We start from the raw sequence: 27,594 nt of genomic DNA, 5'->3' as shown, positions 1-27,594 counted from the left end.
CCTCTGTGGCCTCACCTCTTCCCATCTCTGCTATCTCACAACAATCCAAGGTATCTGTGTGCCTTTAACCTTGGCCTCTTGTACATTCTCTACTTTAATTACTCCACCTTTAGTGGCTCTGCCCTCAGTGTTTAATCCACTTCAGTGCTGTTTTGAAAACTAACCTGGTTTCAGTTTTGAGGCTGCTTGGAGGAATTCAGGGGTTGGGGAAGGGGATCCTAAGGTGGTGGGATTGGGCAAATATGTTCGGGCCTTGGGCAAATATGCTGTCTCTCTCCAAGAGTTCCCTTTCCACATTGGGCCTCCATGGCCTGTCCCCCATGTGTGCCTCTTCCCCTCACCCATTGCCCCCCAACCTCTCCTGCAAGACCTCCGCTCTGTCAGGCTTCACCTTCCCCTCCATGTTTTAAGAACATTGTTGAAATAGTGTCAGAGCCAATAGCATTTGCAATATCCAGTGCATTCGGTCATTCCTTGATATCATGTGAATTGGATTGGCTGTGCCCTCAATGCTTAGTCCGATAAGTCCATATTGTAAGGTCAACACCCCCCAGTCCATTCCCCTTGTATTTACCTGGTCTTGGACTCCAGCACTGAAAATCTGAGGACTGTTTCTAGCCCCAGTGCTGGTCATTGCTGCAACTGGTATCGTCAGCCAATTAACATTCTTCACAAGTCAATGTGAACCTACAGTCATCAGAGGGATACATTGTCTACTGACTCTTCGGGTGATGTGGCTGGAACCCACACTATCTGAAAAATCCTCTTCCGACTGTCTTCCTTTGGATGCTAAAACTTTTGATCTAAAACATCTCCAAACTGTGGCTACAATGTTATCATTAAAATAAAGTTACCCTTTTCTCCTTGGGAGGCAGAGGGTTGGGGGGGAAGGGAGTGTGGTTGGCTGCTGCCACTCTGCCGCTGTGATCGGTGAGGGGGCGATACTTTCTGGCAGTGCGGGGCTCACGATTGGCTGTGGCTCCCTGCGATAGTGGGGGTGGAGGGGCTGAATTGAAACCAGCTGAAGCGGCAGAGGGCTAACAGATCTCTCTCTCTCTGCCAGGCCAGTGTTATTGCAATTGTGCATATGCAGCCCAGAGGTCTACAAATGTGCAATAGCTCCCTCTGCTGCTGGAACAAGTTGGCTGGCAAATTAAGTCCCACTCACTGCCTCTGGTAGCTAGAAACAGTCTAGCCCATTTTTCCATGCATAAAGTGCATACAATTGGGAGTAGAAAATTGCCCAATAAAATGGTTCTGCAACTCCCGCATTTTCACTGGCTGGACACTTAGAATTTTTCTCGTAAAATTCCACTCAATAACTTTGTCCTTAAATCAAATCATGCCTTTTGTGTTAGGAAAATGTAAAAAGAACCTTAATAAATTATGACTGCTACAAGACTGACTCTGACACAATATCGCAAGTGAATGCTTCTATTCCCATATAAATTTACTATAATAAGTTGACAAACATAGTTTTTCAACTACTAATGCTTATCAAATGGACCTGAAGAGTATCTCTATCCATTCATGCTGGTCAGGCATGGAAAGGGGTTAGGCTTCATCATGCTTAGAGCTTAAGGTTTCCATCTTCTTGCTTCTCTGGTTTGTCTTCCAATTCTACCTTTCAGACTTCAATATTTATCCTCTGAGCCTGGCTGAAAACGTACATTTCCACACATAGGCACTGACTCTGGCTACATTGCTCAGATTAGTTTATTGCAGACTGTCTAACCTAAGGACCAGTTGTCTTCAACTATTTAGTATTTGGTTCCTGTCCATTTGGTCAATTGGGATGAGTTTCTCATCAGGGATATGTATTGTTCTCCACCCTACTAATACGTCATGGTTTGCCTCCCCCTTGTCCAGCGGGATTTTATATTTTATGTCCAGGCTGATTTTATATTGCCCATCATAAAATAAAAGACATTTTGCAAGTAAACACAGGATACTTCTTGTTGCATGTCATATATTCACAGCCCAGAGTTAAAACCTCTTAATTCTGAAGTTAGCCGCATTTCCCACCAGGCCACGGTAGCACCCTTTCTTTGCTTGGCCATTTTGTAAAAACCATAGTTGATTGGCTACAGATGTTTCTGCTGATTTTCTATTTAAGCTAAAAATGTAAATGAATTGATGTACTTACTACTTTTTTCCACTCTCATTGTTAGAATCTGTTATGGTCAGGTGAGAAAGGGGTAAATTGGCCACTCTCTATTAAACCTGTTCAGTTGGTCACAATAAAGGTTTAGGTTTCTTTTTCTTGAGGACATACCTTTTCCAAATCAGAACGTATGTAACGAAATGAATGTATTTATGCTGTGATTAATAAGGAGCCAAACAAACAAGGTTTTCTTCAGTCAAAGGAAGGACAAATTTATCACTTAGTAAACCCATGAAAAATAAGGAAAATGTGACATCAAGCATTTGACTTTCATGCCGTCATTTGGGGATACGTGCACGTATCAGAAATCAGATGAGTTAGAATCCATCAAAAGAAAGGTAAAAGCAAATACAGTTCACTGTCCTTTGGTAGTCCTTGAGGCATAAATTTAAAATGCTGCTTCTAACTTAGATTAGCTATTTCTTGTATGCTGTCACTGGTAGGTTTCTGGTAGAGTTGGTTTCTGGAGAGAGAGGGAGGGAGAGAACACAGTCTTCAGCCTATTTCCTCTGCTGAAGGCTTTCTTGACACCACTTGTGTCACTAGCAATCTCTTTCAACTGGTTGGGCAGCCTTGCCTTGAAAAAAAACTTCACCTGTTGTGTATTTCCAAGAGATTGTGGATGTGTCACTCTGTGGCAGCCATTGTTTCAATGTCTCATACTTTGCATCTTTACTTCCTCTTCCTTAGACAGTTACAAGCTTTAGTGGGTGTTTGCATTCCAGGAAACTTGTCACTCTTCACACTCTCCTGAGGGTGATTTGTTTGTTTCTCACCTTGGAATGTGGCCTTGGATTTTTAAGCAGTTTACTTTGTCTCAGTTCAGATTGCAAAATTTCTAGACAGTTGGAAGTTGAAAAATCGTATTTTCAGAAAAAAAAGAAACATAGCCTTGTGACATAACAGTGGTTCTTTGAGGAAAAGCTGTTCCTTTCGAAGATGTTCTGTATTTAATCCTTGACCTTGTGAAACCTCACTGCGGCATATTGAAGAGTATGAGAATGAAAGATACAGCGTGAATGTCAGCAAAATAAGTAAAAAATATTAGCCTAAATATAACATTCTCCAACACAATTTGCTAATGACAAATTTCATGAAAACAATTAGTTGCATAAAATCTAATTTACTCTTTTTAAAACATTTATTCCTGGTGTATGAGGATTGTTGGCAATGTCAGCACATATTCCCCATTCTTAATTCCTCTTGAAGTTGGCAATGAACAGCCTTCTTGAATCACTGCACTCTATGTGGTATATGATTAGAGAGAAAGTTCCAGGATTTTGACTCATTATCTACATTTTGTTACTATCCAAGTTGATTTTTTTCCCCTAATTTATCTGATGAGAATAGAAGATTGTGTTGACGTAATGTCCTGATATACTGCATGTTTTATGTACTAGTCGCTTATTTGCAGCTACACCAAATATGCAACAAGCAGTCAGATCATTGAAAAATCAGCCTTGCTTTGCTTTTGTGGTCCCTTTGAGCTGTGGTGTAACTGTAACCAATGCAACAGATGAAACTGAGACTTCTGTCATTTCTTGGTGGAACCTGGAAATTTCACAGCCAGCTAGACACCATTGAACAGAACTCTGCATGAATTCAATATGGCCAGAACTTTGCTTCCTCTGCTTTAAACATGCCATAGGTAGTCATGATAGCTTTTACTGCCCATTTACTGCACTTTGCCAAACCACCTGGAATACTATACCACATGGTGCAGAATAACTAGAATATTATGTAGGAGGTTACGGACCAGAAATAAAAACTGTTCCTATAGAATTAGTAAGAACAGTGTTTCGGTTACCAAGCAGGTTCTGCAAAGTCCCAGGACAGTAGTTCACATCTGTAGTTTCCCCTAAACTTTCATCTGATGGGTTGTTTGTCACTCAGGTGCCAAAATATAAAACAGCTGTACACTGAGCCACAGAATCATCCAGCTAATCTTTCTTTTTTGTTGTTACTTATTGGTTTCTTCTTTGGTGGAATCTCCTGTGTGCCATTCCCCAACAGGTTGGAGACCCTGGGCATAATTTTACCAGCCTCCTGGTTGGCAAGATACCAGGAGAAGCATCGGAGCACAGGCCCAAGACTCTACCATGCCATTTTGACATTGGCAGGAGATTGGGCAGTGTTATCTATTTGCCGGCTTGTTGTAGATCTCAGAGTATTGCAAAGATGACTCTAGTTTTAAATTCAAACAGGCTTATTTTTGGAATTTTAAGACACCTCAGAAATTACAGGAGTTTCAACATATGCACTGCAGGAATGCCCAGATCCTTTCTAGAGTTTGTTAGATTTCTTACACTCTACTTCCAATGATAGGCTTAAGAAAAGAATTATAGAACCCTACAGTGCAGAAGAGGCCATTCGGCCCACTGAGACTGCACCATCCACAATCCCACCCAGGCCCTACCCCCATATCCCTACATATTTTATCTGCTAATCCCTCTAACCTATGCATCTCAGGGCACTAAGGGACAATTTTAGCATGGTCAATCAACCTAACCTGCACATCCTTGGACTGTGGGAAGAAACCAGAGCACCCAGAGGAGGTCCACACAGACAAGAGGAGAATGTGCAAACTCCACACAGACAGTGACCCAAGCTGGGAATCAAACCCAGGTCCCTGGAGATGGGAAGCAGAAGAGCTAATAACCACTGTGCTACTGTACTGCCCAACAGGTGCACCCTTTTGCAGCCAAAAGAGTGCAAGCATTGGTCAGCAGACTAGCATGATCAAATACAGATGAAACAAACCATTGAACACTATAGGCAGCAGGGCTAATTGAGCCATATAAGCTGATTCTGTTAAGTTTCTGAGCAATGACAACTCTCAGGGTGTTCATGCTTCAATAATTCTGATCAGCCAACTAACTATGGGTTTCCAACACTTAAATGATTTCCCTAGGGATTTGCTGATCACTCACCTTGACCGCATAACTAAGACCTCTGCTGTTAGAAGGTAATGCAGTTCAGTAGAGCTGGAGTAAGACGGAAGCATACATAACAGTACAGATTAATTGGACCAAATACCCTGTGCCAGTGGTGTCAATTCCAGTTAATTTTAAGATTGGCAGAATATCTGGCGGGGGGGGGGGGAACCATATGGGAACTCCAGAAGATTGTTTCCACTTCCGATTTCCAGCACTCCTGGCTTTTCTCTGATACAGGGAATTACAATTGACTTATTAAAATGCTAAATGAGCCCTGCTCTAGCCCGCAGAGAGTGTGACGAGGCTCTTGAATTTTTCTGGTTGAACACATGTTTCACATATTTGGTCCTAGATGCTGTTAAAAGGTGTTGACCTTCTGAATCATTTCTATCGCTGCTAAAAAAAAATCCAAACTTCCCATATTTTCAGAAAGGTGGCGAAACATTGCCACGGTCCTCAAAAGGTTAGTACAGCATTAAATACAGAGATGGATGAGAACCTAGAACATGGTACTAAAGGGAAAGGCCTGAATACAAATTGCCAAGACAATTTCATCTTTCGATCGTATTTTTCACATCAATTTCAGATGAATGAATTGTTCTGTAATAAGGAGTGAGCAAGTGAGGTATGAAGGATTGGGTGACAAGGTTTTCTATTTTTCCTGATGAAATGTGTTTCATACATATATTCCTATCTGCAGTTTCTGCTATTATAACAGAACTGTACAGAACCTTTTGCTGATTTGACCGCTGTGCCCTTCTCACTAATGCTGTGTACAATACATTTCTGCTATTGTCACTTCCAGTTTCTCAGCTCCAAAAGACTCTCCGTAATCCTGAAGGAGCAAACAACAGGACAGTGCTTGAAAAGGAAAGGTTGCGCTTGTATGGGCTTTGGCACAATGTTGCAAAATTCTGAAAGCTCATTCAAAGCAATGAGCAGCTCTGAAGAGTGCGGACTGTAAGTAAACGTGACAGCCATTTTGCATTTAAAAAATTCCATGAATAGTCATGTGATTGATAAACAAATATACTATCGAGTGAGGGATTTTGGCTGGGACACATATTCTGAATTTCTTTATAAAGTGTCATGACAGCTTCAACAATGAAGCAGGAGGCCAAGGGCTGGAAAATGCAGTATCCCTGTAATGCAGTCCTGCAGTTTGTCATGTTCTCAGAAGGGAAAACATAATCCTTACATGGGATGACAGGCAGAAATACTTTTAAGAGAGATAGCACATGCACTGGGGACTGATGCAGAATGGAAGCATGTGGATGAATTTTATGAACTGCTGATGTATTTGAAGAAAGGGAGAATGTAAAATTATGTGGTCTGCCAGTCTTCCTGTCCATCCCAAGCCTGTAACCCATTTTATGGGGGTGGGGAGGTGGGGGAGAGTAGGTTGGATGTGAGGCAGCACACCTTCCCCAGTCATAGAACAATAGAAAGCTCAAAAGAAGGACATTTGGCCCATCTTGTCCATGCCAGCCTGAGGACACCCAGATGCCCTTTCTAATTTCATCTTCCTTCACTGGGTCCAAAGATCTGCAGCTTATAGCACTTAAGATGCAGATCCTGCAGATGTTTTAAAAGTGTTTCGGGTCTCTGCGCCCACTACCCAACTTGGACTGTGAATTCCAGACACTCACCACCCTTTGTGTAGTTGAGGTTCACGAGTAGACAATTAACTTTCACTTCCACAGCAATGTTTTGGTTTGTGGATGAACGAGGGCATGACAGACAGCCTAACAACTTTCAATCCATGGGCTGCTGGCAGTCAGGAAAGAGGGGGTTACCTCCTTTAGGGTGTCTCCTATGCCCTCTGGGGATACCTGCTCATAATATGGTACCCACTTTTGTCCCTCCTCCCCCGGACGATCTACCCCAAACCTCCACCCTGCCCCTAGATGCTAAGGCCTCCCCCATGCCCAGCCAAAATTCCTGAACTTGACTGAAGTCTCCACTTCTTCTGGGAAGAGACCTTGTGGCGCGGTGGTAGTGTTCCTACCACTAGACCAAAAGTTCCGGGTTTGAGTCCAATTCTAGGACTTGTTGGCTACAGAAGGAACGTTCAACACAGTTCATTGATAACCAGCTCAGAAATTCTCTCCCTGTTCCCCAAAGGGTTAAAAACAGTGTGGGTGTGTTTCCTGAGGCCTGAGAAAGCTGTTAATCTGGATGCATTTCAAATGGTGGATAAAATTGAACCTCGTTAATAATATTTAAAGTGCCAAACCACCCCCTGGGGACAGGTTAGCTGTTCTCCTCCTGTACCAGCTCCACTAAAACTGGAAATGGGCAGCTTGAAGGCAGGTTGGGTATGGTCACTTTAACTCCCCACCCAGCTAAAGCCCATGTGTTTTTTTTTGGGGTGGTGGGGGGTTTATTTCCTCCATAATCTTCAGTAGTTTCTGTATTAAATGCTGATCAAAATCTATTTCCAGCTTTTCACCTTTCTATTTTATCATGAGATATTTATCATTAAGATGTGTGGATTAGATGGATTGCCCATGTTAAATTGACCTTAGTATCAGGGGGATTTGCAATGTCAATACGTGTGGTTAGAGGAATAGGACTTGGGTGGGATTATTGTCAATGCAGACTCCTTTTGCACTGTAGGGATTCTATGATTCACAATGGGAACAAACCATTTGTTAATTCAAGTTTCTTCACAACAATCCAATAACTATTCAGGTCGAATCGATTCTTGACCTGTGGACATTGCAGCTGACTACGATGGCGCAGTAATTAACACTGCTGCCTCACAGCACCAGGGACCCGGGTTTGATTCCCGGCTTGGGTTATTGTCTGTGCAGAGTCTGCACATTCTCCCTGTGTCTGCGTGGGTTTTTTCTGGAGCTCTGGTTACTTTCCACAGTCTGAAAGACGTGCTAGATAGGTGCATTGATCCAAACAGGTGCTGGCGTGCGGCGACCAGGGGAATTTCACAGTAACTTCACTGCAGTGTTAATGTAAGCCTTACTTGTGACTAATAAATAAATGATATGGCAATGATAACATTAACGTGATGCAGAAAACAAAAATCATAAGATGGTGATGAATAGAAAACTATGTAAAAACAGTATTGCTCTCTGTGGTTATTGATATGAACTGAGTATCTTAAAATTGAACTGATGAAGCAAAAAAGAGAAAGTAATAAGTATTAAACTAAAACCAGGGACTTGCTTCATATGGAAATATGGCTATATGGAAATAGCCTTCATACGCTATTTCCCCGGGTTGAAATGGTCGCTACGAGAGGACACAGATTTAAGGTGCGGGGAGGAAAGTACAGTAGTGATGTTAGGGGTAAGTTTTTCACTCAGAGGGTGGTGAGTGAATGGAATCGGCTGCCGTCAGTGGTGGTGGAGGTGAACTCGCTGGGGTCTTTTAAAAGACTTCTGGATGAGTATATGGGGTTTAATGGGATTGGGGGTTATAGATAGGTCTATAGATTGGTAGGTGTTGATGTGATCGGCGCAACTCGTGGGCCGAAGGGCCTGTTTGTGCTGTAGTGTTCTATGTTCTATGTTCTATGAAAATCACCTGATTCTCCAATGAGCTTGGCTAAGGTGAAAGAAGAGGTGATAAAGGCTAACCAAAATCTATTGAGCTTCATCAGGTTTCAGAGCACAAGGCAGCCGGCTCACTTGTTCATTTATTTTTTTCAGTTTTATCTGAGTGGGCATAGCATCCTTATTTCAATTAAGCATCATATAGCAAGCAAAACAGCAGTGTGACCAGGAGGGCAGTATTGGAAATCATGTTGCTATTTAATGCCATTTACCACTAATTAAATTCAAACCACTTACCGCTGGAAGGGGCAAATGGGATCCATTGTCCTACTTAATTGAGGATTAATTCTTAGCAATTGCACCTGTAGAGATTTAAGGCTAGAAATTACCGTTGGTAATCTTTTTGAGCAAATGATCAAGGCATTCCCACCAAATTCTGTTTTAGTGAAAGAGTGGGTTTATGTAAAACAGTGAGGAAATGTCTCTGCTGAAATAGTGATGCAAAGAATTTGATGCAATGCAGCAAATATGTGTAACAATAGGCATCAGCAGCAACCTGAACTTCTGCTTCATCTCTGAACGACAGGACTAACCTTTCGTAAGAAACAATCTCTTACTCATAAGGTATGTTGGCCAAGTCACATTGATCCTCAGAGCTGATTTCATTCTTCTGCTTCTTATGGATGACTGCATAACATAGTAAATCTTTTGAATACATTGGCCAGGATTTTCTGGTCCTTCCTGATAATGGAATCTTCCAGTCCAGCTGAGGGTGACCCCTGTGGTAGGTTTTCCGGCAGCATAGCTGGTGAGCAACATAAATTGCCCTTGACTGTGGCAGGACCACAGCAGGCAATGGTGAACTACCTTTGCTGTCAGAAAACATTCTTACCAATAATCTTACGAAAAAATTCTAAGTGCCGAGCAAGCATGAAACCGAGAAAGAATTATGCCCATTTTTTGGGTGAAACTCCCAGACGTAACTTTATAGCACTGGGTGGCACAGTGGCACAGTAGTTAGCACTGCTGCCTCACAGTGCCAGGGATCTGGGTTCAATTCCCGGCTTGGGTCACTGTCTCTGTGGAGTCTGCATGTTCTCCCTGTGTTTGCGTGGGTTCCCCCGGGCGCTCCGGTTTCCTCCCACAGTCTAAAAGATATGCTCTTTTGGGGGCTTTGACCCAAGCAGGTGCTGGAATGTGGTGACTAGTGGAATTTCGCAGTAACTTCATTGCAGTGTTAATTTAAGCCTTACGTGTGACTAATAAATAAACTTTACTCTAGAGCAAAATGTGATTCTCGCCAGCAAGGGAAGTGGGCAGAGCTTATTCATACCAGGAAGCTGGCTGCTGAGTTCCAGGGACACAATTGCTTGTGCAGGCATCCTGATCCCTCGGTACACCATAAAGGGCACGAAGCTGATTTCATCGGCAGAACTGGATTGGGAAGATAGTGAGAGTGAAAAATTGGGTGCAAACCTGACTTTCTTGCCCCTTGCTCAATCTTACCGACTTGCCACTGATCAACCGCTGTGACGAACCAGTAGGATCACACCCACAGAATCATAGCGGTCCACAGCACAGAGAAAGGCCCTTTGACCTAAAATGTCTGAAATTGGTGTTATTCAACGGTGTTCATGAATGAGTGCTATTATTGACATTGCTTATTGATGTTATGATCTTTAATTTGAATAGACTACATTGGTCAATGTTAAATCTGCAGAATTACTAAACTATGTTCAAATGTTTTAGTATTAATTGGATAACGGTCATGAAGAAGCACACTGGAAGTTCAACCATATTTAGTTCTTGAAGATACATATATCTCCATGAAAGACAAGCATTGTCTGTGCTCAGCCAACCCCAAAAGATTTTACCCTCACAATTACCAAAGTCTCGGTTTAATACAAGACTACGACAGGCAGTAAAGTGTTTTATGCTGGCCTCTTAAACTCTGTTTCTTTCACTAAGTAGAATGCTGAAAAAAAATCTCTACTTTTTAATCCAAATTTATTGTGAAATATTCATCATGAAAAATGTTCAGGAAAATAAGTAGTGATAAGACAAATTCTTAAACATTATTTCTCAACAAATGAACATATTTAAAGCTAAAGGAATGGTAAATCATTATTAGTGACATTTGACACTGTTACATGCTGTTACTTTGTGTTACTCTTTTTCTCCCAATATAAATGTAGGATAAAACCATAGGCTTGAAATATAGTACATATTTTAACATACAAACATTTAATAAGTTTGCATGATAATGTTTTATCTGGTACTAAATTTGAAGTTTTTTAATGTTATTTTCTTGAATTCTAGAAATTGCTATGCATAATATTAGTGGGAAAACCTTCTAATCTTAAAAGCTTATTTATTGGTGTCACAAGTGGGCTTGCATTAACACTGCAATGAAGTTACTGTGAAAATCCCCTTGTCACCACACTTCAGCGCCTGTTTGGGTACACTGAGGGAAAATTTAGCATGGCCAATTCACCTCACCCTTCCATGTCTTGTTTACTGTATTGCTGAAGGTGTGTAAGCTTGTTTGCTGATGATTATTCCTGTAGGTTTGAGGGTTGCTTTGGTATCTGAATCAATTTTGACCCTTTCCTTCCATTCCTTTGTGTAGAGCTATACTTGGTTGGTTGTTGCTACCCTGACTCTTGTGGAGCAAACATTGTTGTCATCTTCTTGTCATTTCTTCCATCATCATGTGGGTCATCACATGTGTGGCAGATGACGTTTCAGAAGTAAAACCCTCAGTCCCATGTCCTTCGCAACTCTACCCAAATGTTTGAGTACTTTCTTCTTTTCCAGTTATTTTGAATGAATTGTTTCGTTCAGTTCAACAATCACTTTGTCAAGTTGAGTTGTCTTTGTTTCAGAGTTATCTGTGGTATTCAGTTTGACAACTTTATTCAGTCCTGTTTGGAATCTTTCTTCCAGAGTCACTGACTGCTCCTTGGATTCATTCAAGTCACTCATTCGAGATTGAAAATCTGTACAGTAAAATTTCTCTTTGTTTTTGCTTTCAGTGTCTGGATTTGCTCTTCCATATGCTGTATCTGAACTATTATTTTGTTCAAATTAGACCAAAGTTCAACAAGTTCATCACTAATGGTGGTTAATTTTATTTTCAAGCAACTGCATCAGCAATAGTTTCTCCTGTTCCAAGTGATAATCACAATGCTTACTCGAGATTTCTGATGCTTGAACTTCACCAAATTTTAACTGAAGATTTAACTTTATTGAGTGTGCTTCTACCAGTTCACCATTTAAGCACATCACATTCTATTTCAAGTGTTCGACTAAGACCATAGGACCAGAAGAAGCAGGAACAGGAATAGACCATTTGGCCCTTCAAGACTGCTCCACTTAAATGTCCATTACAGTGGGACTTGGAAGACTCTGGCATCAAGTGCAGATGCATGTTACGTATATGCAACCCTTCTTCTTGCAACATCTGTTGCAAGGGACAAGTTTTTTTATTTCTTCAGGTGAAGTGGGCATTGCAGTCTGGGCCAGCATTCCTTCCTTCAAGGACAATTAGTCCTTGAACCAAATGGCTTGCTAGGCCATTTAAGAAGGCAGCTGTGGATCTGAAGGCTAGATCAGGTAAGGGTGGCAGATTTCCTTCCCTAAAGAATATTAATGAAACAGATGGGTTTTTACAGTAGTCAACAATGGTTTCATGGTTGTCACTGAACTTTTTATTCCAGATTTATTTGCATTAAGTTCAGTTTCACCATTTGCCATGATGGGATTCAAACCCAGGTCCCCGGAGCATTATCCTGGGTCTCTGGATTATTAATTATTAGTCTAGTGGCATGTCACAACTATGCAATTGCCTCCCCTGTGGGCACAGAGTGACTCTTCTGATCCCTTCACTTCTGCTTCATCCTGTGACCACAATGTGCATGTCATTCATAAGAACATAAGAAAGAACACTCTGCCCCTCGAGTCTGCTCAACCATTCATAAGATCATGGCTGATCTGATTGTTGCCTATCCCCCCACTCCCCACTCCCCCATATTCCTTGACTTTTCTCGCAATCAAAATCTGTCCAACTCAGATTGTGGGATTAATTACGGCTGTTCTTTCAAAGAGCCATCACAGACACAACAAATGGCATTTCTATGTCTATGATTGAATTATTCCTCTCTCTCATTAAATAATTATTAATCCAAGTACTTCAGTCTGATTTTGAAGCTATATTCTTTAATTTCCTTTTTTAATTAAAAATCCTAGCAGAATGGCCAGAATGTATGCACAGTTCAGGATATAAAGATTTACGGGGACAGTAAGTAGTGAAATTTAATCATGGCAATGCAGGTCCTCTTAAAGCAGAGTTGTGCTTAATTTCCCATCGCCGCATTGTCTCAGTAACTTCATAAGTTCATCACCCTCAAGCACCTATTCCAACTGCCCTTTGAAGTTATTTATGGAATCAACTTCCACCACCTGTCATTTAAAACATTTCAGATCCTAATATCTGAGGGAATAAAATTCTCCCGATCTCTCCGATAGATCTTTTTCCAGATGATGAATTATTAGCCCACTTACCAAAGGGAATATTTTTCTTTGGCCAGATTTTTACTGCCCTGCCCACGTTGGAATCGACATGGGCAAGGGGTAGACAATGGAAAGGTCTGTTGACCTCGGGTGGAATTTTATGGTTTCGGATCGAACAAGGCCATAAAATCCCGCCCTTTATCTCATCAAAATATCTAATTATCTTAAAACACGTATTTGGTTTCCTCATAACCTACACTACTCCGAGGAGAGCTGTTCCAACTTCTACTCATAACTGAAGTGCCTTGTTTCAGGTGAAGTCCGAATAAACTTTCTCTGTAGCATTTCTTTACACCTTGGTGCTCTCATTCTTAAGTTCACTGAATAGGACCTGTGTCAGATTCCTGTTCTTTTCCCTTGACTTAGTCTACAAATCTTCTTGAGAACTTTCTCCTATTTCTATGGGGCCTGCTCTATTTAGCTCCCTTCTCCTAGTGGACGGTTGATAACTTTGTATCCAGAACTCAATCAACATTTACTGTTAGTTCAGTTTTAGCAAAACGCATCTCTGGTTCTTAGACTTACTTGTCTTAGCAACCTGCTAGTATGATGTCCTATGAGAAAGATTTAAATTATTCACTTCATCTTAAAGTATAGCCAGTAACTGAACTAAAAACTTATTCTGTCTTTGTGGGTTCCCCTTCCTGTACCCTTGCAACAACATAGCTTTTCCTCTACTTTGATTTTTAAACTTCCCTTAAAGCTACTTTGGGGGTTGTAAAATCTCATTAAAAATGTAGGTTACACAAACTGCTCCAGATCTGCTGTCTTAATTTTAAAATGAAACCAGGCCCAGGTTTTGCCTTATCAACATACAAAATAAAAATTAATAAAGCTTCATGTCATTCCTGACACCCAAAAATATAAATACAATTTACTTACTAATACTATTCCCTAACACTTCACTGCAATGAACATCATCTTCCATTCTCCTGCCCATCCTATCTATGACATCTTAAAGTCTGTAACTATATATATCAATATCTACAACTTTCCCAAGTCTCATGTCATATGTAAACTTTTATAAGACAGCTCCCTACATTTGTATCAAGGTCATTTATAAAATTGAAAAGACTAATGGACCCAAAATGACAAATGGAGACAATCACGACAAACCATCTCCCAGTCTAAAAACATCCATCCACCACTACCCTTTGCTTTCTGTCACTCTCCCAATGTTATTATCCATACTATCATTTTTGCTTTCTTAATAAACATGAAGATGGCATGGTGGCACGACGGTTAGCACTGCTGTCTCACAGTGCCAGGGACCCAGGTTTGATTCCGGCCTTGGGCGATTGTGTGGAGTTTGCATGTCCTCCCCGTGTTTGTGTGGGATTCCTCTGGGTGCTCCGATTACCCTCCCACAGTCCAAAGAGGTTTAGGTTAGTGAATTGACCATGGTAAATTGCCATGGAGGATAGGAGCAGGAGGAGGCCATTTGGCCCTTCAAGCCTGCTCTGCCATTCATTACGATCATGGCTGATCATCCGGCTCAATAGCCTAATCTTACCTTTTCCCAGTAGTCTTTGATTCCATTTGCCCCAAGTGCTATATCCAACAGCCTCTTGAATAAATTCAATGTTTTGGCAACAAATACTTCCTGTGGTAATGAATTGCACAGGCTCACCACTATTTGGGTGAAGAAATGTCTCCTCACCTCCGTCTTAAATGATCTACCCTGAATCCTCAGATTATAACCCCTGGTTCTGGGCTCTGTCACCCTTGGGCATATCCTCCCTGCATCAACCCTCTCTAGTCCCGTTAGAATTTTATAAGTCTCTATGATTCAATGGATCTGTATGTGGTACTTTGTCAAACACAAATCAAAACTCCTTTGCACAACTTGATCAACATTCTCTGTTAGCCGATTAAAGAATTTATTCAAGTTAGTCAAGAATGATTCCCCTTCATAAAAAAATCCATGTTGGCTGTTCTTGATTAACCAATGCTTTACTAAATAGAAGTTTATTTATTTCTGACAATAATTTTCAATAACCTTTGTAGCACCCATGTTAAGCTGACTGGGTTACAATTTCTTAGTTTCCCTTTCTCCCATTTATTGATTAGGGGCATATCAATAGCAAACCTCCAATTCCCTGGCAGAAACTCAATATAGGACTGAATGATTGCAATCAATGTTTCTAATTTTTTTTATTCATTTGTGGGACATGGGCATCACTGGCTGGCCAGCATTTATTATCCATCCCTAGTTGCACTTGAGAAGGTGGTGGTGAGCTGCCTTCTTGAATCGCTGCAGTCCATGTTCTGTGGGTTGACCCAAAATGCTGTTAAGGAAGGAATTTTAGGATTTTGACCCAATGACTGTGAAGGAATGGCAATATATTTCCAAGTCAGGATGGTGAGAAGCTTGGAGGGGAACTTGCAGGTGATGGCATTCCCATTTATCTGCTCCCTTGTCCTTATAGTTGGAAGTGGTCATGGGTTTGGAAGGTGTTACCTAAGGATTTTTGGTGAATTGCTCCATGCATCTTGTAGGTAGTACACACTGCTGCTACCGAGTGTCAGTGGTGGAAGGATTGAATGTTTGTAGATGTGGTGCCAATCAAGTGGGCTGCTTTGTCTTGGATTGTGTCAAGCTTCTTGAGTGTTGTTGGAGCTGCACCCATCCAGGTGAGTGGGGAGTATTCCATCATACTCCTAACTTGTGCCTTGGTAGACGGTGGGTAGGTTTTGGGGAGTCAGGAGGTGCAGTATTCCTATCCTCTGACCCACTCTTGTAGCCACTGTGTTTATGTGGTGAGTCCAGTTGAGTTTCTGGTCAATGGTAACCCCAAGATGTTGACAGTGGAGGATTCAGTGATGACAACACCATTGAATTTCAAGGGGCGGTGATTAGAGTATCTCTTATTGCTGATGGTCATTGCCTGGCATTTGTGTGGGTGAATGTTACTTGCCACTTGTCAACCCAAGCCTGGATATTGTCCAGATCTTGTTGCATTTGAACATGGACTGTTTTAGTATCTGAGGAGTCGTGAATGGTGCTGTACATAGTGCAATCACTGGCTAACATCCCCATTTCTGACCTAATGATGGAGGGAAGGTCATTGATGAAGCAGCTGAAGATTGTTGGGCCTAGAATACTACCCTGAGGAACTCCTGAAGAGGCATTGTGGAGCTGAGATGACTGACTTCTAGCTGAAGATTGTTATGGATACTTCAGCCTTATCTTTGTACATCTTTTGCACTGATGTGCTAGGCTCCTCCATCATCTAAAATGGGGATACTTGTGGAGCCTCCTCCTCCAGTGAGTAGCTTAATTGTCCACCATCATTCTAATACTTTTGCCTATGCTTCTTTCTGTGACCAATGCACTCAATCTGGACCAGACGACTGACCAACTTCCAATAATGCTAATCCTTTTGGTAAGACTCCTTTATTACTATTTCCTGACAATAACTTCCCTCTTCTTTTAGTGTAATCATCACATTATCTATGTCCTTTGTGAAATCAGATGTAAAGCACTCATTTGATAACTCAAATACTGACCAGGAGCCTTACCTCTTCTTACCGTCTGCCATAATTATATAGGAAGGATTTACAGGTGGATAATGAATCTGTTTGGCTACATTATATATGTAACTTAAATGGCCATCAGAGTGGGACTTGAAGCTAGAGGTTCTTGAACCATACCATTGGAGCACAAGGTTTATGTTAAAGGTCTAAAGTTATTGCTAGAAGCCAACAAAAATCTTCAACTGCCCAGAGGCCAAGGGAAATATTGAGGTTAGAAATGCCTACTGGACATCAGTAGTAGCCTCAGGTCATCTATGAAGTTAAAAAAAATAAGATGAAGAGACAGCACCTCCATCTTGGAGCACCATTTCTCACACTAAGACAACCTGCTGCTTCTCCCATGGTGAAGGGCTTCTGATTGGCCCTCCTGGTTCAAAAGCACCTTACAACCCCTCCCTATAGCTTTCCTTAATTGGACAATGAACCTGCTATCTGGTTACTAATTGATCAATTGGCAAAAAAATCACAACCGAGTGTCTGTTCCCCACAACTTGGTAGATTTGGGCTCCAATTTGACCATGCTCCCTTTATGATTTCCTGAAGAACCTTTTACTGATGTTTTGTTTGCACTTCAGTCCCACGCTCCTGATCTACGGACACTGGTGCGGACAGGGGAGGGTCGGGATGGCGGCCTCCTTGTGAACCTGCTCCTGGGCCTGGCAAAACGTGCCATTTATAAGTCTAGGCAGTGGGCAATCGAGGGGACCTTCCATCCTGACTGTCTGCCCCTCTACCGCAGCTACGTTCATGGCCAGGTGTCCCTGGAGAGGGAGCACGCAGTGCCCATGGGCGCAGTTGACGCCTTCCGCACCCATTGGGCACCAGAGGGGCTGGGGTGCATTATTGACTCTCATAATCACATTTTAATTTAACGTTTTTAAGTTTCCTTTGTACTTTGTTTTTGTTCGGGCTGTTCCCTTTCCTTTTGGGAGCTGCCCCTTTTACTTTGTCCTGATTTAACTTGAGTTTGTTTACTTGGTTTGACCTTAAGAGGGGCCAATTTGACCATGATGGTGGATTTCCAAAGGCTGTGGGGAAGATCCTGCCCTGAGAATAAGCACATTTATAATTAATATAAATAATGCCAAGTGATTAATATACTGTCAGTTTCCTTACAGTTATGAGCATACTCATTGTATTTTGATGATGAAAGCAGAGACGATGAGAACACAAGCGCCCTGAAGTGAAAAAATCCAGAGTTGAATGCTTGCTGTTTGTTATAGAGGACAAAGAAATACTTTATATTTTTTAACAGATGGAAAAAGTATTTCACTCTAATAATCATTACAAATACAGACAGGAAGTCAATCATGGTATGCTAACCAGACTAAGATAGATCAGGAAATCACCACTAAAATAGCCAAGGAAGCAAGTTAAAATGGATATGGATAACATGGTATGTTTGTATCCCAGCACATCATTTTAGGGTCAAGATTACTAGTGTTACAGCAAACTTTTTCTTAATGTAAATAAATTGACTTGCACTTGAGAAGAATGTGCCAATTTTGTGTAATGCACTGATGCACATGCAGCATTTAGACATGACCTGCATTGTCAAGTCGTGTGCTGTTTGATGTCACTTAACATTTATTTATATGCATCTTATGCTTGGATGCACATGAGCCATAAAACATTTATCTTTGAATAAAATGCTGTACATTTTAATGAAATATATATGTATGTATGCACACAAACAGCATTTGTTGACAGTTAGACATTTCATTTTGCATGAAGAAGCTCAAACTGGATGTGTGTTGGGGAGAGCCAGGAGAAACTTCCATTACTATACATAAGCTATGCAGAAGTGATGAATACTATTGAATCAGTCACTGTCTCTTTTAAATGTATTTGGATAAATCACATTGTATTGAAAATACTAAACTTTTCAAAGTTAAGCTTGAATACCAGCACTCCTAATGCATAATTCATTTTCTCTCTGCCCCAGTGCTGTGCATAGATTTGTCCTTTGGCAGCCTATTACACGATGCAATCAGCAGTTCTTTAAATTGGAAGAAATCTGACTGGACAGGTTGGCGGCAGTAATATTAAGCATGTCACAATGTTTTGTCCTCATTCTTAAAGAATGTGGGTTAATCCATTACACAAAAATAGAGTCTAGATTTAATGGGCCCAGATTCACATTGAGAGGCTGAAATCCATTACCATATGTCAGTGTGCTGTGAGATAGAAATCCCACTAAATTCAGACAATGTGGACAAGTCCACTTATTAATTTATTTACAAATTTTCTTCAGCTTTTTTTATGTGGAAAATTGCTGCATCAAATGTCTGTGCAGAATATTCAAGTCAAAATTCATAAAACGTATTCTGAGTTGCTCGACAAATCTGTTACAGCTTCAGATATTTCCCCGAGAGAAAAACATGGCCATTGGTTAAACTACTAACGAATAATCTAAATCACATGAAAACGTTGGCTCTGTACATTATGTGCTGTGCTGCGTACTAGTTAGTAGGGTATTAGATGGACCTTTACTGCTTATAAGAGCTTAAGCGCTGCAGCACACATTTTATTTCCAATTCAAATAGAATTGGGATATACTTGGAAAAAAACCATTTAGGTTTAATGCAAATGATTATTTCTATTATCCTTATCTGATAACAGAAAGGTATCATGAATGTAAATCCAGTCAGCTTTTTTAACCATTCTATGCATACATTGTTCTAAATTGGCAGTAATAAATGGAACATTTGCACACTTCCATGTTGCATCAGCTTTTGGTGTAGGTGGATAGTAGGGAATGGCTGACAAGCAGGCTTTTTCTTTTTATATTTTAGCTGTTGCGCGTCTCCAATCCATCTTGATTTTCATAGTGATTCAATGACTGGACATCTGTTTACCTGGTACTCGCTTTCAACCTCTCTCAATCACGTTATTATTTTACAATAAATGCCTTTGTAGTATCATATTTTTTAGGATTACTGGGAGCTTTTACCACACACAGAAATACACATACTTTCTGCACAGCCACCATTCAATGCTATTTTTGTGAGGTGTTAGAGCTGACATTGTGGCCCGCATTTTACCATCCCACACACTACAGGAATCGGAGCGGGTGAAGTGCGGAGCATGGGAACGTTCGTTGACCTTGGACAGGATTTTACAGTTTCAGGACAAGCGAGGCCATAAAATCTTGCCCTAGGAGCACACGCTGTACACAGAAAAGGCAGATTATTTCACCAGACAGTGTATACGTTAACGCTAACATTGCCGCTTGCAACCTCATCAGTACAGCTATTGCCCTGTCCTAACCTTGTATTGATGAGCATACTTTCATCAACAGGAAATACCACCTGTTAAATACTATTTGAAGGATTATCAACCATTTGGGAGTAAATTGTTGATTGATTTATATTGGCTCTGTCAGAGTCTGTAAATGCACTGTGAGCTTCCTATTTAAAGTTGCTGAAGTCAACAGGGAGCGGTGTTGCAAATGGTAAAGGCTTTTGTTCTCACTTCAAGGGTTCTGGTCAGATCAGTTGCTGCCAGTCATTGATGCTGTAGCCAGCAGCATCTTTAGACTGCAACATGATGAGAAATTGAGCAGAGGCAACACAGAGAAGTGCCAACTATTTACATATGGAAGGAGAGGAGGGGAAGAAGGGCTCACAGCAAATGGTCTTGTCCACCTAGGACCTTCAGAAAGGATTTATCTTACCTTAATCTAAGCAAGGAATACAGTATGTGCCAGTTCCATTTTATGAAGGTGGTGCTTGCCGAAATATGCCATGAGTTACAGAACAAAGAGATCTGGAGGTACAGGCTCATAGCTTCTTGCAAGTGGAGTCACAGATGGACAGAGTGGTGAAGAAGGCATTCAGCATGCTGGTTTCATTAGTCAGAACACTGAATACAGAAGTTGGGATTTCTTGTTGAAACTGTACAAGATATTGTTAAGGTCACACTTGGAATACTGTGTACAGATCTGGTCACCCTCTTATAGAAAGGATATTATTAAACTAGAAAGAGTGCAGAAAAGATTTACTAGGGTGTTACCGGGACTTGATGGTTTGAGTTAGAAGGAAAGGCTGGATAGACTGGGACTTTTCTGTCTGGATCATAGGAGGCTTAGGGGTGATCTCTCAATGTCTATAAAATAAAGAGGGGCATAGATCACGTGGATAGGTCAATAACTTTCCCAAAGGTAGGGGAGTGTAAAACAAGAGGGCATCAGTTTAAAGTGAGGGGAGAGATACAAAAGTGTCCAGAGGGGCAATTTTTTCACACAGAGGATGGTGAGTGTCTGGAACAAGCTGCCAGAGGTAGTAGAAGAGGGGGTACGATTTTGTCTTTTAAAAAGCGTTTAGACAGTTACATGGGTGAGATGGGTACAGGGGGATATAGGCCAAATTCAGGCAACTGGGACTAGCTTAGGGGTTTAAAAAAGGGGCAGTATGGACAAGTTGGCTGAAGGGCCTGTTTCCATGCTGTAAACCTCTATGACTCCATGAGTTCGACATCCTCAGAGCAGGGTGATGACAATGCTGCCAGGGACTGTGAATGTTACCTTCCAGGTTGGAGCAGGCAACAGCTGAAACATCTCCTAACTTGGTGCAATTTTGGGCGCCGCACCTGCGCAAGGATATTTTGGCCCTGGAGGGAGTGCAGAGGAGGTTTACTAGGCTGATACCGGAGTTGAGGGGATTGAGCTATGAGGAGAGGCTGAATAAACTAGGCTTGTACTCGTTAGAGTTTAGAAGAATGAGGGGAGATCTCATTGAGACGTATAAGATGATGAATGGGATGGATAGGATAGAGGTGGAGAGACTCTTCCCGCTCAAAAAAGACAGTAGGACTAGGGGGCACAGCCTCAAGATAAAGGGGAGGCGGTTTAGAACGGAGTTGAGGAGGAACTTCTTCACTCAAAGGGTGGTGAATCTCTGGAATTCTCTGCCCGTTGAAGTGGTGGAGGCTGCCTCGCTAAATATTTTTAAGAAGCGGGTTGATGGGTTCTTGATAAGAGAGGGGATTAAGGGTTATGGGGAGAGGGCGGGAAAGTGGAACTGAGCTACAACAGATCAGCCATGATCTTATTGAATGGCGGGGCAGGCTCGAAGGGCTAGATGGCCTACTCCTGCTCCTATTTCTTATGTTCTTATGTTCTTATGTTGTCCACTATTGTGTACAGACAATGATTTACACTCTTCATGCTTGAAGAGGGAAGTACATAGAACATAAGGAAAAAAGACAATGAATAGGACATTTGGCCCTCAAATTTGTTCAGACGTTCAATGAGATCATGGATGGTTTAAGCTATGGCCTTAATTTCATTTTCCTACCTGCCTCATAACCTTTGACTTCCTTGTAGATCAAAAATCTGGCTAACTCAGCTTTGAATATATTCAATGAAGCAACCGCCACTGTTCTATGGGGAAAATAATTGCAAAGATTAAAAACACAGCATTTCCTCCTTATCTCCATCTTAAATGGGAGGCTTCTTATTTTGAAAATGTGCCCCTTAGTTCTGGATTCCCCTCCAAGGGGAAATATCCTCTCAGCATTACCCTGTCAAGCCTGTTCAGAATCTAGTATGCTTCAATATGATGACTTCTCATTCTTCTAAATCCCAATGAATATAGGCCCAAGCTACTCAAACTTCCCTCATAAAACAACCTCTTCCCATCCAGGAATTAACTCAATGAACCTTCTCTGAATTGCCACCATTTCAAGTATATTCCTTCTTAAATAAGGAAACCAAAACCATACATAATACTTAGGGTGGTCTCACCAATACCCTGTGCAGTTGTAACAACACTTGCATACTGTTATACTTCAAGCACTTTGCAATAAAAGCTAACATTCCATGTGCCTTCCTGATTACTTGTTGTACCTGCAAACTAACTTTTCACGATTAATGTGTGAGGACATCCTTCTGTCTGGCAGCATCCTGTAGTCTATTTTCATTTAAATATGTTTTTCTTTTCTATTCTTCCTACAAAATGGATTTCACATTTTGATACACACAGTACTCACTCTTACCAGAGAAAAGCAGGCTTCTCCATCATGGAGGGTGTTATTAACAATGCATAGGTAGTTTAACAGGAAGTATATCAAAGTACAGATATTTCCCTCAATTGCAAACAGTTCTACAATCTGAATGTGCTGTTGATGCAGAACTATGCAGGAAGGTGATGAACAAGTGGTATTATCGCTCGGCTATTTAAAGTTTATTTATTAGTCACAAACAAGGCTTATGTTAAGACTGTAATGAATTACTGTGAAACATAAGAACATAAGAAATAGGAGCAGGAGTAGGCCATCTAGCCCTTCGAGCCTGCCCCGCCATTCAATAAGATCATGGCTGACCTGAAGTGGCTCAGTTCCACTTTCCCGCTTTCTCCCCATAACCCCATTAGTCACCACGTTCCGGCACCTGTTCAGGTCAATGCACCAACCCACACTGTGGGAAGAAACTGGAGCACCCGTAGGAAATCCACACAGACACGGGGGGAACACGCAGACAACACAGACAGTGACCCAAGCTGGGAATTGAACCTGGGTCTCTGGCACTGTGAGGAAGCAGTGCTAACCACTACACCACCATGCCACCCCAGAATGAATCCAGAAACTCAGCTAATGTCCTGGGGACTTGGATTCAAATGCTGCCATGGTAATATAATAAAAATATCTGGAGTTAAAAATCTACTGATGACCGTGAAACCGTTGTTGATTGTCAGAAAACCCCCATCAGATTCACTAATGTCCTTTCGGAAAGGAAATCTGGTGTCCTTACCTGGTCTGGCCTACGTGGGACTCCAGAGCCACAACAATGTGGTTAACTTTCAACTGCCCTTGAGTGATTAGGATGGACAATAAATGCTGGCCAGCCAGTGATGCCCAAGTCCCACGAATGAATTAAAAAAACATTGTGCAGGTAAATTCCCAATATCCTGGCAGCAGTCAAGATGTTTTTAATCTGTGCCAATCTGCTTTACCCTCAACATTTGGGCTATCATGTTGAGCCAAAGGATTGTTACTAGGCAATAAGGGCTATCTGCTGACTACTTGTCTCATGACTCTAGAGTACAACCCAACCTCCGATAGGCAGCATATTTTTAATGTGAGTTAGCCTCCCACAAGAAACATCAAACAGACAATGAGGGATTTGAGCAATGCTTCTGCTGCTTGAATTCTGAGTCCCATTATACTGACCACTGAGAGTCTCTTGATTCATCATGATCTGTTGCATTCATCATGAGCACACAACCATTGTCACCATGTATACAAGGAGCAACCAAGAAGGAAGAAGAGGTGAAAGTGAGAAGCTAAAAAAACACACCTACTTTCCAATTTTCACGGTTAGTTCATCTGACTGTGCTACCTATTCCCAATTCCCCATTCTACAAAAGTCTTACATTTTCTCCTGTCACTGACAATCAATGTCCTCTTAGTCACAATGCTGAAATAAAAGGCACCACCAAAAAGTCATTTCAAACCACTTTATCAAACAAACCAAATTTCCATACAAAAGTCAACTCATCATTCTTGCTCCTTTCATAAGAAACACAAGAACTAGGAGCAGGAGTAGGCAATTCAGCCCCTTGAACACACTCTGCCATTTAATATGATCATGACTGATCTCCTCTTGGCCTCAACTCCACTTTCCTGTCCATTCATCAGAGCCTTTCAAACCCCTCACTAATTAAAAATCTGTCCATTTCCTCCTTAAATTTACTCAGAGTCCCAGCATCCACCACAGCCTGGGGGAGTGAATTCCACAGATTCTCAGAAGTAATTTCTAATCAACTCTGTTTTAGATCCACAATCCCTTACCTTAAAACAATGACTTCTTGTTCTAGATTGCTCTGCAAGAGGAAATATCCTCTCTACATCTACTTGTTGATCCCTGTTATCATCTTGTATGCCTTATTGCCTATCCTCATGGTATCTTTGTTTGGCATAGTGCACCTTTGCAGTGAGTTAGGTCACAGACCATGTGATGATCTCATTCAGTAGCTGAATAAGCTTGAAGGAATAAATGGGCTATTCCTGTTCCGATGTCCCTCTGGTGAAAGGTTGCTGACTTTCAGTGGGAAGATTGCAAATTGACCTTGCTGAATGTACCAGACCAGTTCTGGGACAGTAAGCAATGATTTAATAGTAGCAAATAAGTTTTAACATAGGGAAGTGTCAATTCATGCATTTAAGGAGGTCAAACAGTTATGGGGAATACACAATAAATGGAGTGGTAGATGAAGTGAGGAATCTTGGAGGGCAAGTACTCAGGTTCCTTAAGGGAGCAGTTCGAGTAGACAAGGTTGTAAAGAAGGCAAATGGAATGCTTTCCTTCATTGGCAGAGGTATTGAATATAAAGGGAAGGATATAATGTTGAAACTGTATAAAACGGTGGTGAGGTCACAACTGAGGTATTATGTGCAGTTCTGGTCACCATGTTGCAGATAGGACATAATTGCTCTGGAGAGAATACAAAGGAGATTTATAAGAATATTGGCAAGAGCTAGAAAAGTATAGGCAAGAGGAGAAATTGGATAGGGTTGGTGTTAAATTAATATTTGTGTAAGGTCAGATTTTTTCATTGTAATTTTTTTAAAGCTTAACAATATTGATATTTTAGCATTGATAGCATCCAATCAAAATCATTTATTTAATTATCTGAAAATTTAAAGTTCAGGATAATCAGTGATACTGCTTTGCTGCCTGTGAGAGTATTTGAATGTGATTGGCTGCTTATTCCACTTGATGACAACACTGTCGCTAGATACTTTTAAATCCTCTTGACCTGACATTAGATTTTGAAGGCTGTCAGGTAAGGTTAAATCTATGCCATGGGGATCACAAGATGTTTGAAGGCAGATTTTTCAAGGTCAGCAGTGAGTGGTGTTGCTTTGCTGCTGACTACAAGTCAGGATACCTTGACCTGTACAAGAAAGCCAGATACAATCTAAGGAGATCCATCTAAAGACAGTACTGTAACAAGCTAGAGTCCCAGGCTAGCCATACAGACCTCCATTGACTATGGCGAGGTCTGCAAGACCGAACAGGCTGCAAGATGAAGGTATGTAAAATCACTGGCTCCAACACATCCCTCCCTGATGAGCTCAATGCATTCTACGCCCGTTTTAAGCATGAGGTCAGCGAGAGAATGCCCTCCATCCTTAAAGCTTTGGATGAACATATATCTGAGGCTATCATCACAGATGTTAGAACAGCTTTCTTGAAGGTCAACCCATGGAAAGTGACTGGCCCTGATGGGGTGCCTGGATGAGCACTCAGCTCCTGCATGGATCAGCTGGCAGGGGTATTTGCAGACATCTTCAACCTCTCTTTACAACAATCTGAGGCCTCTATCTACTTCAGGAAGATGACCATCATTCTGGGACCAAAGAAAAGCCAAGAAGCATGCCTTAATGACTATCATTCGGTGGCTCTGACATCCATCATTATGAAGTGCTTCAAAAGACTAGTTATGGCACGAATCCTGGGCTGCCTGGATCCACCACTGTTAGGCTACTGCAGGTCCACAGCAGACACCATCTCCCTGGCTCTGCACTCAACCCTGGAGCACCTAGATAATAGATACCTCTGTCAGACTCCTATTTATTGACTATAGCTCAGCCTTCAACACCATTATTCCAATGAAGCTCATTTTCAAACTCCGTGGCCTGGGCCTCAGCGCCTCCCTCTGTAACTGGATCCTGAACTTCCAAACCCGCAGACTACAATCAGTAAGGATAGACAACAACACGTCCTCCACAGTCATCCTCAACACTGAGAACAAGCTGTGTTCTCAGCCCCCTACTATACTCCTGATACACCTAAGACTCTGGGGCCAAGTTCCCCTCCAACTCGATTTTCAAGTTTGCTGACCCGCCACTGTAGCGGGTCGGATCTCAAACAATGGCAAGACAGAGTACAGGAATGAAACTGGTGAACTGGTATGGCAACAATAATTTCTCCCTCAATATCAACCAAATGAAGGAGATTATCATTAACTTCTGGAATCATAGAGGAGAACATGTTCCATCTACATCAACGGGGATGAAGTAGAAAGGGTCGAGAGCTTCAAGGTTTTAGGCATCCAGATCACCAACAACCTGTTCTGGTCCCCCATGCTGACACTATAGTTAAGAAAGCCCACCAACACTTCTACTTTCTCAGAAGAGTATGGAAGCTTGGCATGTCACCTATGACTCTCACCACCTTTTACAGATGCACCATAGAAAGCATTCTTTCTTGTTGTATCACAGCTTGGTATGGCTCCTGCTCTGCCCAAGAGCACAAGAAACTACAAAATGTTGTGAATATAGTCCAATCCATCATGCAAACCAGCCTCTCATCCACTGACTGCCTACATTTCCTGCTGGCTCGGCAAAGCAGCCAGCATAACTAAGGACCCCACGCATCCCAAACATTCTTTCTTCCATGTTCTTCTATCGATTAAAAAAAATCCTGAGGCCATGTTCCAACCGACTCAGCTTCTCCCTTGCTGCCATCAGACGTTTGAATGGACCTACCTTGCATTAAGCTTATCTTTCTCTAAACTCTAGCTGTCACTGTAACACTACATTTTGCACTCCCTTGTTTCCTTCTCTATGAAGAGTATGCTTTGTCTGTATCGTGCCCAAGAAACACTACTTTTCACTGCATACTAATACATTTGACAATAATAAATCAAATCAAATAATCACTATTGTTTATTTGCAGCAAAAACAGAAAATGCTGGAAAATAACAGCAGGCCTGACAGCATCTGTGAAGAGAAAATAGAACCAATAATTCAATTCTGGCTGACCCGATGTCAGAGGCAGTTTTTTTTGCACCTGAAGGACTTACGATTAGTTTCTGGCTCATAAGCATTTGTATGCCTCTACATTTTGTCTCTTTTGGCTAGG

This window comes from Carcharhinus amblyrhynchos, chromosome 1, assembly GCF_965287045.1.
Source record: "Carcharhinus amblyrhynchos chromosome 1, sCarAmb.v2.hapA, whole genome shotgun sequence".
Taxonomy (NCBI): Eukaryota; Metazoa; Chordata; class Chondrichthyes; order Carcharhiniformes; family Carcharhinidae; genus Carcharhinus; species Carcharhinus amblyrhynchos.
This window is presented reverse-complemented; position numbering follows the sequence as displayed.